This window comes from Pelobates fuscus, chromosome 11 (assembly GCF_036172605.1).
Source record: "Pelobates fuscus isolate aPelFus1 chromosome 11, aPelFus1.pri, whole genome shotgun sequence".
NCBI lineage: Eukaryota > Metazoa > Chordata > Amphibia > Anura > Pelobatidae > Pelobates > Pelobates fuscus.
Window position 1 is genome coordinate 49,495,593 of NC_086327.1, and position 13,060 is coordinate 49,508,652.

Here is a 13,060-nt window from a genome sequence, read left to right on the forward strand (position 1 = left end):
CACACAAAGGCAGACAGTCATACACACAGACACACACAGGCAGACAGTCAGTCATACACACAGACAGTAATACACACAGACACACACAGAGGCAGACCGTAATACACACAGACACACACACAGTCATACACACAGAGGCAGACAGTCATACACACACACACACACGCAGACAGTCATACACACAGACACACACACACACACAGGCAGACAGTCATACACACAGAGGCAGTCATACACACAGAGGCAGTCATACACACAGAGGCAGTCATACACAGTCACACACACAGAGGCAGACAGTAATACACACAGACAAACACACAGAGGCAGACAGTAATACACACAGACACACAGTGGCAGACAGTAATACACACAGACACACAGTGGCAGACAGTCATATACACACACACACATGCAGACAGTCATACACACACACGCAGACAGTCATACACACACACACAGACAAACACACAGGCAGATAGTCACACACACAGAGGCAGACAGTAATACACACAGACAAACACACAGAGGCAGACAGTAATACACACAGAGGCAGACAGTTATACACACACACGCAGACAGTCATACACACACACACACACGCAGACAGTCATACACACACACACACACACAGACACACACAGGCAGATAGTCATACACACAGAGGCAGACAGTCATACACACAGACACACACACAGAGGCAGACAGTCATACACACAGACACACAGAGGCAGACAGTCATACACACACACACAGACAGTAACACACACACAGAGGCAGACAGTCATACACATAGGCAGAGAGTCACACTCACCTGACAATCACACAGTTACCTGTGGAGTTAATTGTGGAGGCAGTGCAGCTCCTGGTGACTGTTTGGTGGGGAAGCAGGGACTCCTTCCTGCTTCCCCTGCAGCAGTTTTCCGGCGCTTTTAGCTCCGCCCCCGCCGCACGGTAAGCTCCGCCCCCGCTGCAAATTTAAAAAAAAAAAAAAAATTTTTTTTTTTTTTTTTTTACATCGGCTGTGCGGCCGCACGGCGCCCCCTGCTCCATGGCGCCCTGTGCGGCCGCACAGCTCGCACACCCCTAAGGCCGGCCCTGTGTGTGTCAGTGAGCTTGTTTGTAGGGATTGTGTGTGTGTTAGTGAGCTTGTTTGTAGGGATTGTGTGTGTGTTAGTGAGCTTGTCTGTAGGGAGCATGGGTGAGCATGTGTGTGCAGTGAGCTTGTCTGTAGTAAGCTTGTGTGTGTATCAGAGTTTGTCTGTACTAAATTTGTGTGTGTACCAGTAACCTTGTCTGTGTGTGTCATTGAGATTGTCTGTCAATGAGCCTATTTGTGTGCATCAGTAAGATTGTCTGTGTCTGCATGTGAGTATGCTTTACTGTATAATTTAATTACCCTAAAAGGACTAATATTTTGAATTGAAAAATAAATATTCCAATATATATATATAAATATATACACACACACACACACACACACACACCGGTGTATATATAGATATGTGTGTGTGTATATACGCTATGTAGTGTGTGTTATATAACACACACTACATAGCACAATGACTTATGGTGCTGCCATAGATTTTTTTCCAGGGCTGCTTCGTGTCCCCAGTCCAGCCTTGTCTCTAGAGGTGTCCATGATCTTCTGAACATGCAACAAGAAACTTACCTCATTGTCCTGAGTTGATGCTGATCCATTTATCATGTGTAAGCTGCTGAGTGTTACCAATTAGAGCTAAGTAGATTTTCACTTAATATATTGTTTTAGCAATGTATGTCTAAAGTCTTTGTTTCATGATTTTTTTTAAAAAAACTTTATGCTGTTTACCAAGATTTTATCATTTTATATGATATTTATAAATAACTTTATTATTTAATCTCCCCCCACATACATAAATATATATAGAATTGAACGAATAATAAAAAAAAATACTGCTGAGTGGATTCATTACACATATCTAGTCTGTTATTGATCCACTCAGCAGTAATTTATTTTATTGTTTTTCTTTCAATAACCTTACATTTCACCTACTTGAATCACTTATTTGATTTTGCTTCTTCCCTTGTGATTTGTTATATAATGTTTTCAAAGCTTGTCTTGTTTAAAGGAATGGTGAAGTGTGTGTTTTCTTGCAGAAATGACCTCTAAGGATGACCTCTTTGTGGCATCCAATGTTTCAACCTCACTCTTAGATGTAATTGTATCTATTTTAAATGTAATATATAAGATCGTTGCTTGACAAGTCCTAAATGATGGGACAAATGGCACCTTGAAATATTTAATTCTATAACTACAATGTTGAACTATTCCTTGGTGCAAATCAAGTTCAGACTGCTCAAAGAACCCTAGATCAGCCTTGAAGTTGCTGTACTTCTCTTTTCCATATCGTTCACATCCGTGCCTTTCATACATAGCCACTTGGATGAATGAAAAGACTTTTCAACATGAACTAGATAAGACTAAATCTATAGGGACCAGCTTGCGGTATGAAGGTAGTGTAGCCAGGGCCAGATTAAGAGCCCATTGGGCCTGGTACCGACAATTATAATGGGTCTACTTACAGAATCTTATAGACAAAAAACACTAAAATAGTTATACCTCCCAAGCGTCATGTATCTGGCGTGGGTGGTGCTGGAGGAAAACTCACAGGATGCAGTTATAAGAAACCTCTCACTTTCATCGTTCAAGTAAATCCATACCCCTAACAGCAGTGTCCAGTCAAGCAGGATGTTGGTGGGTAGAGTAAAAGGTTGGGCTACTGATGCAAATCACGTACCCAGAACCACCAAAATTGGCCAACATGCCCAAAAAGGGGGCATGTCTGCATGAAGAATTAGAACTATGCAGACAGCACCCTGAGCTTGGCATAAATGCATTTAATGATGCGCTCGATCCACGCTTCCTAAGGACAGTCCCCTAGTACTCACTTGTCCACTCCTTACCTCCTTATTAGCAGTCAGATGCTCCTGGTGGATGTAGTGAATGTAGAAGAAAGGGACCATGCCACAGTGTTAGAGAGACTAAAGCAGCAAGAGCATTTGCACAGTGCACAAAGTCAGCTTTACAACAACTAATTTAATTGTCAGCCAGTCCAAACCAGTTTTGTTCTCTTATATCCCTCTTAAGTTTCAATAGTTAAGCAAGAGCATGTGAAGTGTGTGTGTGTGTGTGTGTATATATATATATATATATATATATATATATATATTTTATTATTATTATGATTTTTTTAATCAATGGACCTTGTGGGGGTATACCCTCTTAAGGATGGGTTACTTCCGCCTGTGGTCGCCCCTTCCTTGTTGTGCCCAGCCCTGGAGTGATTAGAGCGGCTAGCCAGTGATTATAGTCGCTTGCAGGAGCGCAATCATGGTATCACCCAAACACTAGTCAAGACTTAGTGAAGGGTGAAATAGAACTGTTTATTTCAGGCAAGAAGCACAGCATTTATGCACAGACCCCCATCAGGGGGTCTCCTTTTAAGGTAACATGAAAATATAAGCCCTCCCAGGCGTCGTTTTGTCTGAGAGATAATGGTATCTTCTGGACACAGGAAGCTGAACACACCAAAAAAACAAAAATACACACAATACAGTAATGCATCCCACCATGCCATACATCCCCAAATAGCTCCTTGTCCCGAGAAATTGTTGTACAAAGTCTGGGCTTGAGGCTCTGTACATTCCCGAAAATAGCTCCACAGAATCACTGGGTTTCGGCCAGTGGATTTAAATTTTGCACCTAAACCATGCGGCAGCCAATCAGGAGAAAGGGCGTGAACCAATTTGCACCAATCAGCGTTTAGGGAGGGAAGGTGTCCTTGCCAGCCAAGCGGTAGAAAGGGTGCGAAACCTACTGCCACCAATCGGCGCTCAGGGATGGCATTCAGTCACGGCGTTCCGTCACACATCTCCCCCTTGTCCACCTCTGATAGCCACAGCATGATCCACATGGGTCAGCTTGCTGCTGTCTGGAGTGGACACATAGTCTGTGAGTGCAATGCCCACAACAGCACTTGTGCTCGGCCAGCCCCTATAGTCCTGGGGTCTGGCCGGCTTTGCACCCTGCTTGGTACAGGTTGACTTAGACATAAGACGCCTTTAGCCAGAGAGGCCGTCCTGGCTGCCTGAGGATGATGGGGGTCATTTGGAGAGTCTGTTGCAGATCTACCTCCGGGTAATCGCTGGGGTCGTGGTTAGCCTCCGGGGAGGAGAGCCGACTATGCTCTCCCCCTGGATCGCACCCAGCTGCTGGGGAGCGAGACCAGTTGTCTCTACTCCCTGGACCTCACACTGCAGCTAGGAAAGGAGACCAGTTGTCTCCGCTCCCTGGACCTTTACACAGCCGCTAGGGAACGAGACCAGTAGTCTCTCTTACCGGGACCTCACACTGCTGTTGGGGAACCAGACCGGTTGTCTCCGCTCCTTGGACCTCACACGGCTGTTGGGGAGTGAGACCGACTATCTCTACTCCCAATGGTACCTGCTGCTGTACCCAGTCTAATAGGCTTCGGTAGTCTTGCACCAGTTTATATTCTACCATGACCAGACAGGTGCCAGCCCCGTAGTATTAGGGAACTCCAGTGCATCCATTCAGTATTCCCGGATATCCCAATACCGAGATACCTCTGTGCTACCGACCTCAGTGTCCTCCTGTAATGCCTCCCATAGCAGACCAGGGCCATCATAGTCGTCACCCTCTGGCATATCACCATCAGCCATCCCAGGGCACCTCTGGACCGAAAACCACTGTAATGCCCGATATGCCTCGTCCAGCTACAGTTCCATCCTGACCAGGTGCTCGAGTTCCATGACCCACTCTTCAAGGGGTTGCTTTCCCAGGAAAGGCATCTTCAGCATCACTTGTTTCTGTTTGTGCTGTTCTGGACTGGGGAGGCTCTCACTCCATGAAGCTCGCTTCCACTCCAGGGTCATCTGCCAGAGATCTTGCTGTAACCCATCTCTCCATGCCAGCTTCTCCTCCACTGAAATAGGGCCATACTCCTGGGCCAAGGCATTCTGTAGTCTCCACTGGAACTCCTCCTCATATGGGGATGCTGCCCGGGGGCTAGCTCGCTCCATCCTCCCGAGCTCTTCAGCAGATAGGGTCACTGCACGGATGCTAGCAAGTTTCCCTCAAACTTCCAGAAGGTCTTTGTGAGTGGAGTGCTTCAATCCGTCATAGCGCTGATCCATCTGCCGCTGATCCCACTCAGGATCCAAGGAAGGGGACCATCCCATCACTGCCACCAGATGTGGCGGTATACACTCTCTCGAATAGGTTACTAACACCTGTGGTCACCCCTTTCTCGATGTGCCCAGCCCTGGAGTGATTAGAGCGTCTAGCCAGTGATTATAGTCGCTTGCAGGAGGGCAATCGTGGTATCACCCAAACACTAGTCGAGACTTAGTGAAGGGTGAAATAGAACTTTTTATTTCAGGCAAGATACATGGTATTTATGCACAGACCCCCATCAGGGGGTCTCCATTAAAAGTAACATGAAAACATAAGCCCACCTAGCCGTCGCTGTGTCTGGAAGATAATGGTATCTCCCGGACACAGGAAGCCGAACACTCCAAAACCACAAAAATACACACAATACAGTAATGCATCCCCACATACCATACATCCCCAAATAACTCCTGATCCGAGCTATGATCCCTGCAAATAGCAGAGCTATCGGATGTACAGAGCCCGAGAAATCGTTGTACAAAGTTTGGGCTTGAGGCTCTGTACATACCAGAAAATAACTCCACAGAATCACTTGGTTTCGGCCAGTGGATTTAAATTCCGCCTAACCACGCGGCAGTCAATCAGAAGAAAGGGCGCAAACCAATCTGCACCAATCGGCGCTGAGGGAGGGGAGGTGTCTCGCCTGCCAATCGGGAGAAAGGGCGCAAAACCAACTGGCACCAATCGGCGCTCGAGGGTGGCATTCAGTGACAGTGTTCCATCACAGGCCTATTCCATGGGAATGGGCCTGGAACTGCAGCTCCATCAGCCCCTACATTAATCCGGCCCTGAGTGTAGCATGCGATGAACTCATCTCACATAAATTTGGTCTAATGTACCCTAGTATCAGTGGTGCAAAACGTAAAGTTCCTCCTAGACAGAACTTTAAACATTTTTGAGTAGTGTCAGCAGTAGTCAAAGCTGGACACTACTAACTACGAAACCCTCAGAAGACTATTATAACTCCTAGCCACACTACATCTTGAACCATTGGTACGTGCATTGGTTTCCATCTGCCTAGACAGTACAAATGCTTTGTATGCTTGTTTTCCACAAATTCTTATTATGAAAGTCAAACTAGTACAATAGACAGATGTCAGGATTACTAGTTGATCCAGCATGCAGAACTGTATCACACCTAGGACTAAAGGTAACGTCTTACAGGGCCTTAGAATGGCTGGACTTAACGTACTAGAGAATAGTCAGAATAATTGCCGAGATCAAGGACACAGAATGAGACACAACAATTAAGGAAAGCCAAAAGTCAAGGATACCAGGATACACGGAGGTCAAAACGAAGCCAAAGTCAATAACCAGAAAAAAACGCTCAGGAACACACTCTTGGACAACCACTAAGAGAAACCACAACAGGGCAATGAGGGAAGGCAAGGAAGGAGTTAAAATAAGTCTCCTTTAAATCCGATTGGCCCTTCTGGGGCCTCTGAACCCAGAATGTGTGTGCGCATCCTTTGCGTGACGTCATACACACATTGACGTCGTCAATACCGTGGGCGGACGTGGGGCTACAAATAGGTATGGATCCATAGTGGCCGGCGTCTTTCAGTATGCCGCAGGAGCCAGGCACACCGGCACAGGGCCGCTGACCAGCACCATACAAATAGTGTTTTTCTCTTATTTTTCACTTTGTGTACACTGGGACCACCTTTTATTGACCAAATGCAAGCATTGCAATGTCCTAGATTTCCTGAAGCACCCTTCTTATCAAGGTACCGGTATGTGCTATATATTAAAGTGATTTGGTAGTCTGATATAATGTACTAGCAGAAAGCAATAACTCTAGAATATAAAACCCTTATCAGACTGGGGTCTCCAGGTCCATGTCAGAGAGATATGTCTATAATGTACATCTTGCAAAATAGAATATCCGGACATGGAATCTATGATGCACATCTTGACTTTTACATTAGAGTGATGTCATGGCCATTTTTAACTGCTTCCATGGTTACATACATTTTTCTCCTAGGTTAGCAAATGATTTAATGCTGTTACCCCTATTTATCTAAACTGTGAACATTTAAAAAACACTGAGAGGAGAGCAACAATTGCTAAAATCGACATATATGGTTTTACAATCACATAATATAATATAGAGAATCATTTTGCATTAGACTCTCGCTTGGTCGGAACCTACTATACGTAGTTATGTATCTCCTAAAAAGATTTAACTTTCCCATACATTTGAAGATAAACAATATCTCTTGTTCCTCCTTTCTCTCATTTCACCGTTTCAGAAGTTTATAATATCTTTGTGCATACAGATATAACAGTGACAATCCCAAAGCATCCAAAACGTAAAATATAGAGGAAGGGGCTCATCACTTAATCAATAAGGGAAGCTTGTATTACAGTAGATGAAGAAGCACCGCTCCTGCTTTTTTAACGATTACTTCCCTTTTAAGTTCCAATGCATTGATTTTTTTTAAGCAGAGAAAACAAAATTCTGATGAATATTTCATTATCTGGCTGGTTGGAAAGCCCCATTGTGACCTTCTAATAGCCAATAATTAGTCATATTTTTTACTAATGCAAAACATCCTGTTTCAGAATTTCATATGATAGGTCACTGCAGCAAAGGGGCCTTATACTTCTTATTTTATATGTTTGACTAAATAGATGTTTTTAGAATAGGGTTGTAAAGGAATATAGCACAGAACATCAAGATCAGTAATTTTAACTCTAACTCTGCCCCAACGATAGCTCCTGGTGTTCCATTAACTGGTATAGGCCATATTGTCTCTAAAGGAATATTCCAAAGGAAAAAATATATACATAAGCATATGTGCTCTGGGTAATTGCTGCCTCTTGAGTTTAGCTTGACTGAGCTAAGCAACCAGGAAGTAACAGGGCTTGTCTGACAGCCATGGGGGTTCAACTAGGTTAATTTATAAAAGTGCCAATTTCCATTGAAATGTGTATTTTTTTGTAAAATGAAAAAAGGGGACACACTCTTTACACTTAAAGCACTTATCAGTACTCTGAAGTTCTTTAGGTATTTGTAGTGTTCATTTAACATGGGTATACTTTAAAAACATAATTTTAAATTACCCTGTGGTTTCTATGCTTTCAGCTGGTATGTGTTGGTCAGTCCCAGATCTGGTAGGACAGTCTAGGTTTTGGGATAGAATCCTGCTGTTCCAGGTTTGTTCTTGGTGTCTTGTAATGTGTGATAAATATGAAGAACATAAATACAATTAAAGAAAGTAGTGAACAAAATATTCAATTAAGGCTCCCATGTTATTATATTGCATATGGTTTGACTTGATGGAGATAAACATCTGAACAATCATATTGCATTCATTTTTTTAAATTTCATTATAACCTTTAAAGATTTAGCGAAGATCAATCAATCAATACTGGTTAACAAACATACAATTCATAGACAAAATCGATGTTAACTAACAATAAAAACAGTACTGAAGCATTTCATAAATGATCATTTAGGCTTTTTTTTACAGCAATACTTGTATTTGTTGCAAAAGCACCAATAAAATAACTACCAGGAAGATAACAACATTTAAATAAAATATCACAGGACAGAATACACTGTGTAAGATTTAAAGGGACACTTAAAGCACCAAAACAACTTCAGAAAGCAGATTTGGTGTATAAATCATGCCCCTGCAATCTAACTGCTCAGTTCTCTGCCATTTAGGAGTTAATTTACCTTGCTATGCAGCTCTAGCCACACCTCCTCTGACTCACAAAGCCTCTTTGCTTCCCTTATTGCACAGTGTGATTAATTTTGAATTTCTTATCTCCAACTCTGTTAATTGTTGCTAGAACCTGCAGGAGCATCCTCTGTGTAAATAAAGTTCAATTGACAGCACAGGAGACAAGAATGCCTAAAGTAAACCCACTGTGCTGTAAAATCTGTTTAAAAATTAAACAATTTTTTTTTTATGTTGGCTGTGTGAGTCACAGCTATGGGGAGGTGTAGCTAGAGCTGCATAAACAGAAATAAAAGTGACTTAACTCCTAAATGGCAGAAAATTCAGAAGTGAGACTGCAAGGGACATGAACTATACATCAAAACTGCTTTGTTAAGTTATTTTTGTGTTTATAAAATCCCTTTAATGACTTTTAAATACCCATAGTGTTGTGTACTTGTTAACATGGGGACTTCAGTCTATAAGATGAACTGTAAGAGCATGACTGCTGACCCTCTCCCTTTTTATCTTCCGTTACCCTTCCCCCCAATAAAACACAGACAACCAAATTGTGGGTAAGGGCAACGGCCACAGCTTTTATTATTAAGCCAGCATAATTTAAACCAACTGTCAGCTGCTGGGTTTTCCCAGCAGACAGCTAACACAACAAATCTTCCAGAGCCTCTTCAGCCTGAAGTCCGTCCTCAACCAGACCAGGCTGCGACTCCCCAAGCCCGTCCGGGCACTGCTCTCAGTTCCACTTGCTGGCGAAGGACAAACTGCAGCTGTGACAAAAGAAACAGAAAAGAAAACACACCAAACACAACACATATAACCATAACATATCCCGTGTTCACACCAACCCAGGGAGGGTGGGCGGGAAACAGCACTGCTAGGTTCCCTCAGCGTGCTCTCCAGTGGTCTGGTAAGTATTTCCCAGTGACCCCGGTCCAAGTTCATCCCAAACATTGTATCAATTTTTTTGTCACCATGGCAACCTCTCCGGGCAGCAGTCATGCTCCCCCTCCTTATCCACTCCGGGGGTTGGCCTTGACTGCTGACCCTCTCCCTTTTTATCTTCCGTTACCCTTCCCCCCAATAAAACACAGACAACCAAATTGTGGGTAAGGGCAACGGCCACAGCTTTTATTATTAAGCCAGCATAATTTAAACCAACTGTCAGCTGCTGGGTTTTCCCAGCAGACAGCTAACACAACAAATCTTCCAGAGCCTCTTCAGCCTGAAGTCCGTCCTCAACCAGACCAGGCTGCGACTCCCCAAGCCCGTCCGGGCACTGCTCTCAGTTCCACTTGCTGGCGAAGGACAAACCGCCACCGCAGCCTCTCCCCTATCCCTGGAGAGGACTGCGTCCCCCCGAAGCCAGCGCCTGTTCAATGGCTGACTGTAATCCCAAATTAAATATATCCAGCCCAATTTCGTTTAGGTGGACCCCATCAGCCCTCATTATGTTTGCGTTGTTCCCTTCCAGCTCCACATGACGTGCCACAAAGCCACCCCGCCTACGCACAAAACGTGAAATCGTCATGTTGAAACGACGCCTGCCGCGCTCCACCGCCCTGGCGTGTGGCAGCGCCCCCCAAGCCGGCCGAGGAATAACTTCGGACCACACCAGTGTGACCTCGCTGAAAAGCGCCATACAGCGGGCCAAGTCGTGCTTGCACGCGTAAATTAAATCCACTGCTCGGCACCGTCCCAAGTCATTCCCCACGGCATGAAGTACCGGAACCACTAACCCGGTCACGAAGCGCCGGAGCGCGACGCACTCCGGATACACTTGGTGCCACTCCAAACCCCGTATCCCCCGCCATCGAACCCTAACCTGCTCATGCGGGAGCCCTAGATTCCGGCCGTATGGTCTGTGCTCAGCGCGCCTAGCCGCCCAATAAATAAAGGAGTGACCGATGATCCAAACATACCGGGGGGAACCTGTGAAGAAAACAACACAACATAACTACCAACAGACTATAACAGATGAGGACGTATATACAGTTGAAACCTGCGAGAATCCCATCGACCCATGCGCTGAATTGCAGCATCGGACAACCCTACCTGTCGCGCCTGAGTTGCTGCACCAATCCGGAAGGAGTGGGGAGAATATCCCTTATCCTCTATGCCCAAAGCCCGCAAACTAGTCTTAAAAACACTGGAGAACTGAGACCGGGTTAAGACTGACCCATCTGCGTGAAGCAAAAAGGACTCTGCAGCCTCCGGCCGTAAGCGCGCGTATTGACCTACCAGCGCCACAGGACACCACCTACCCCCAGTAGCACCAATGCTAACCGACCTCCCCCGACCTAACTGATCTGTTTTGGACTTCCGAATGAAAACCTCCACTCCACTCTGCCCTATGTGAACGTCCCCCCTTCGAAGAGATGCCAGAGCCCTAGCCGACGCGGCCACCAACTCACCTATCCGCAGCGCAGCGTAAAAACACAGAGAAAAGGCCACCCTGAAAAGCAGCGCCTCGAAGGGGGAGAAGCACACCGCAGAGAGAACCCCACAGAGATCATCCAATAAGTGGACGGACACCGGCCGTCTACAATCAGGAACCCTTTCTTTCCTCCATCCCCGAAGAACCCTCTGGACCACGAACTCTTTTGAAAGGTCCTCCCACCCCATACAACGCATCAGGAAAGAAAGAGCCCCTAAACTGCGTTCCACCGATGACACCGAAGCTGTGCGCTCCCGTAAGGAGGACATGAAAGCCAAAGTAGACAGCAACCTACCCTCAGAGGAGTACAAACCGAACTCTCTCGCAAAGACCAGCCACCGATCCCACACTGCCCGATAGGCAGACCACGAAGCGGGAGCCAGCGATCTCCTGAACAGGTCTGCTAGGTTCCGAAATCGAGGGTCCATAAGCACGTGGGACATACCAGACCGGCTTCCTCGGCTCCTGGAGCGACCTCCCGAAAACGATCCCACTGAAAGCGAGAAAGAGAGTCGGCAATGACATTAGACACTCCGGGAACATGGATTGCTCGGAACCAAATGTTAAATTCCAAACAACGCAGAACCAACCGGCGTAACAAAGCCAATACTGGAACCGAGCCAGATGATAAACGATTCACCACATGGACCACGCTCATGTTGTCCGTGCGGAAAACCACCTGCCTGTTCGCAAGCTCCTCCCCCCACAATTCCACTGCTACCACAATAGGGAAAAGCTCGAGAAAAGTCAAGTTACGTATCAGGTCCGCCTCGCGCCATGCAGCAGGCCAAGGCTCCGCACACCAATGTCCCCGAAAAAATGCCCCGAAGCCCAGGGAGCCGGAGGCATCCGTAAACAACTCCAGGGCCACGTTAGATATCGCTTCTCGACGCCAAATTGTCCGACCATTGTACCCTGCGAGGAACTCACTCCAGACATTCAAATCGTCCTTGAGCCGCTTGGTGACCCGAATAAAATGATGGGGAAGGCTAATGCCGACAGTAGCCAGAGACAGCCGTCTACAAAACACCCGACCCATAGGCATGATCCAACATGCAAAGTTCAAGTGGCCCAACAGGGATTGCATCTGACGAAGCTGCACCTTCCGCGCACCCTTCACCCGATCAACCATGGTCGTAAGGGTCCCCAATTTATCCCTGGGCAAACGAAAGACCAAACCGATGGAGTCAATCTCTATACCCAGGAAGGAAATAACCGCCTTCGGGCCCTCTGTCTTGTCCTCTGCCACTGGAACCCCTAAATCTCGCATAACTGCCTTAAACTGTCCCAACAAGTATTCACATTGCGAAGAGTGAACCGGACCGACGAACAGAAAATCGTCAAGATAATGCAAGAGGGAAGAAAAACCTGACACCTCCGATACGATCCATTCCAGCAATGAGCTAAAAACTTTAAAATAATAACAAGAAATCGAGCAACCCATGGGGAGGCACATATCGTAGAAAAATTCCCCCTGAAACTGACATCCCAACAAATGAAAACAGGAAGGGTGAACTGGGAGCAACCGAAAGGCCGATTGAATATCAGACTTAGCCATCAGGGCCCTAGGCCCTGCTTCCCGAACGAGATCCAGAGCCCGATCAAAAGAAGCGTATCGGACCCGACTATCCTCCTTCGCAATCCCGTCATTAACCGAAGCCCCCGCTGGAAAAGACAGGTGATGAATCAGCCGAAACACCCCCGGAT

General features: G+C 45.9%; 1 protein-coding gene across 1 annotated transcript in view; it reads right to left on the reverse strand.

The window, feature by feature from the left end:
- The window catches only part of KCNJ14 (potassium inwardly rectifying channel subfamily J member 14), a 71,441-nt gene extending 63,117 nt beyond the window's left edge, over nucleotides 1-8,324 (reverse strand). The window contains exon 1 of the mRNA XM_063435706.1: nucleotides 8,300-8,324. The gene's annotated coding sequence lies outside the window, so the exon portion shown is untranslated. The remainder of the gene's footprint in view (nucleotides 1-8,299) is intronic.
- Between the last annotated feature and the right edge of the window lie 4,736 nt (nucleotides 8,325-13,060).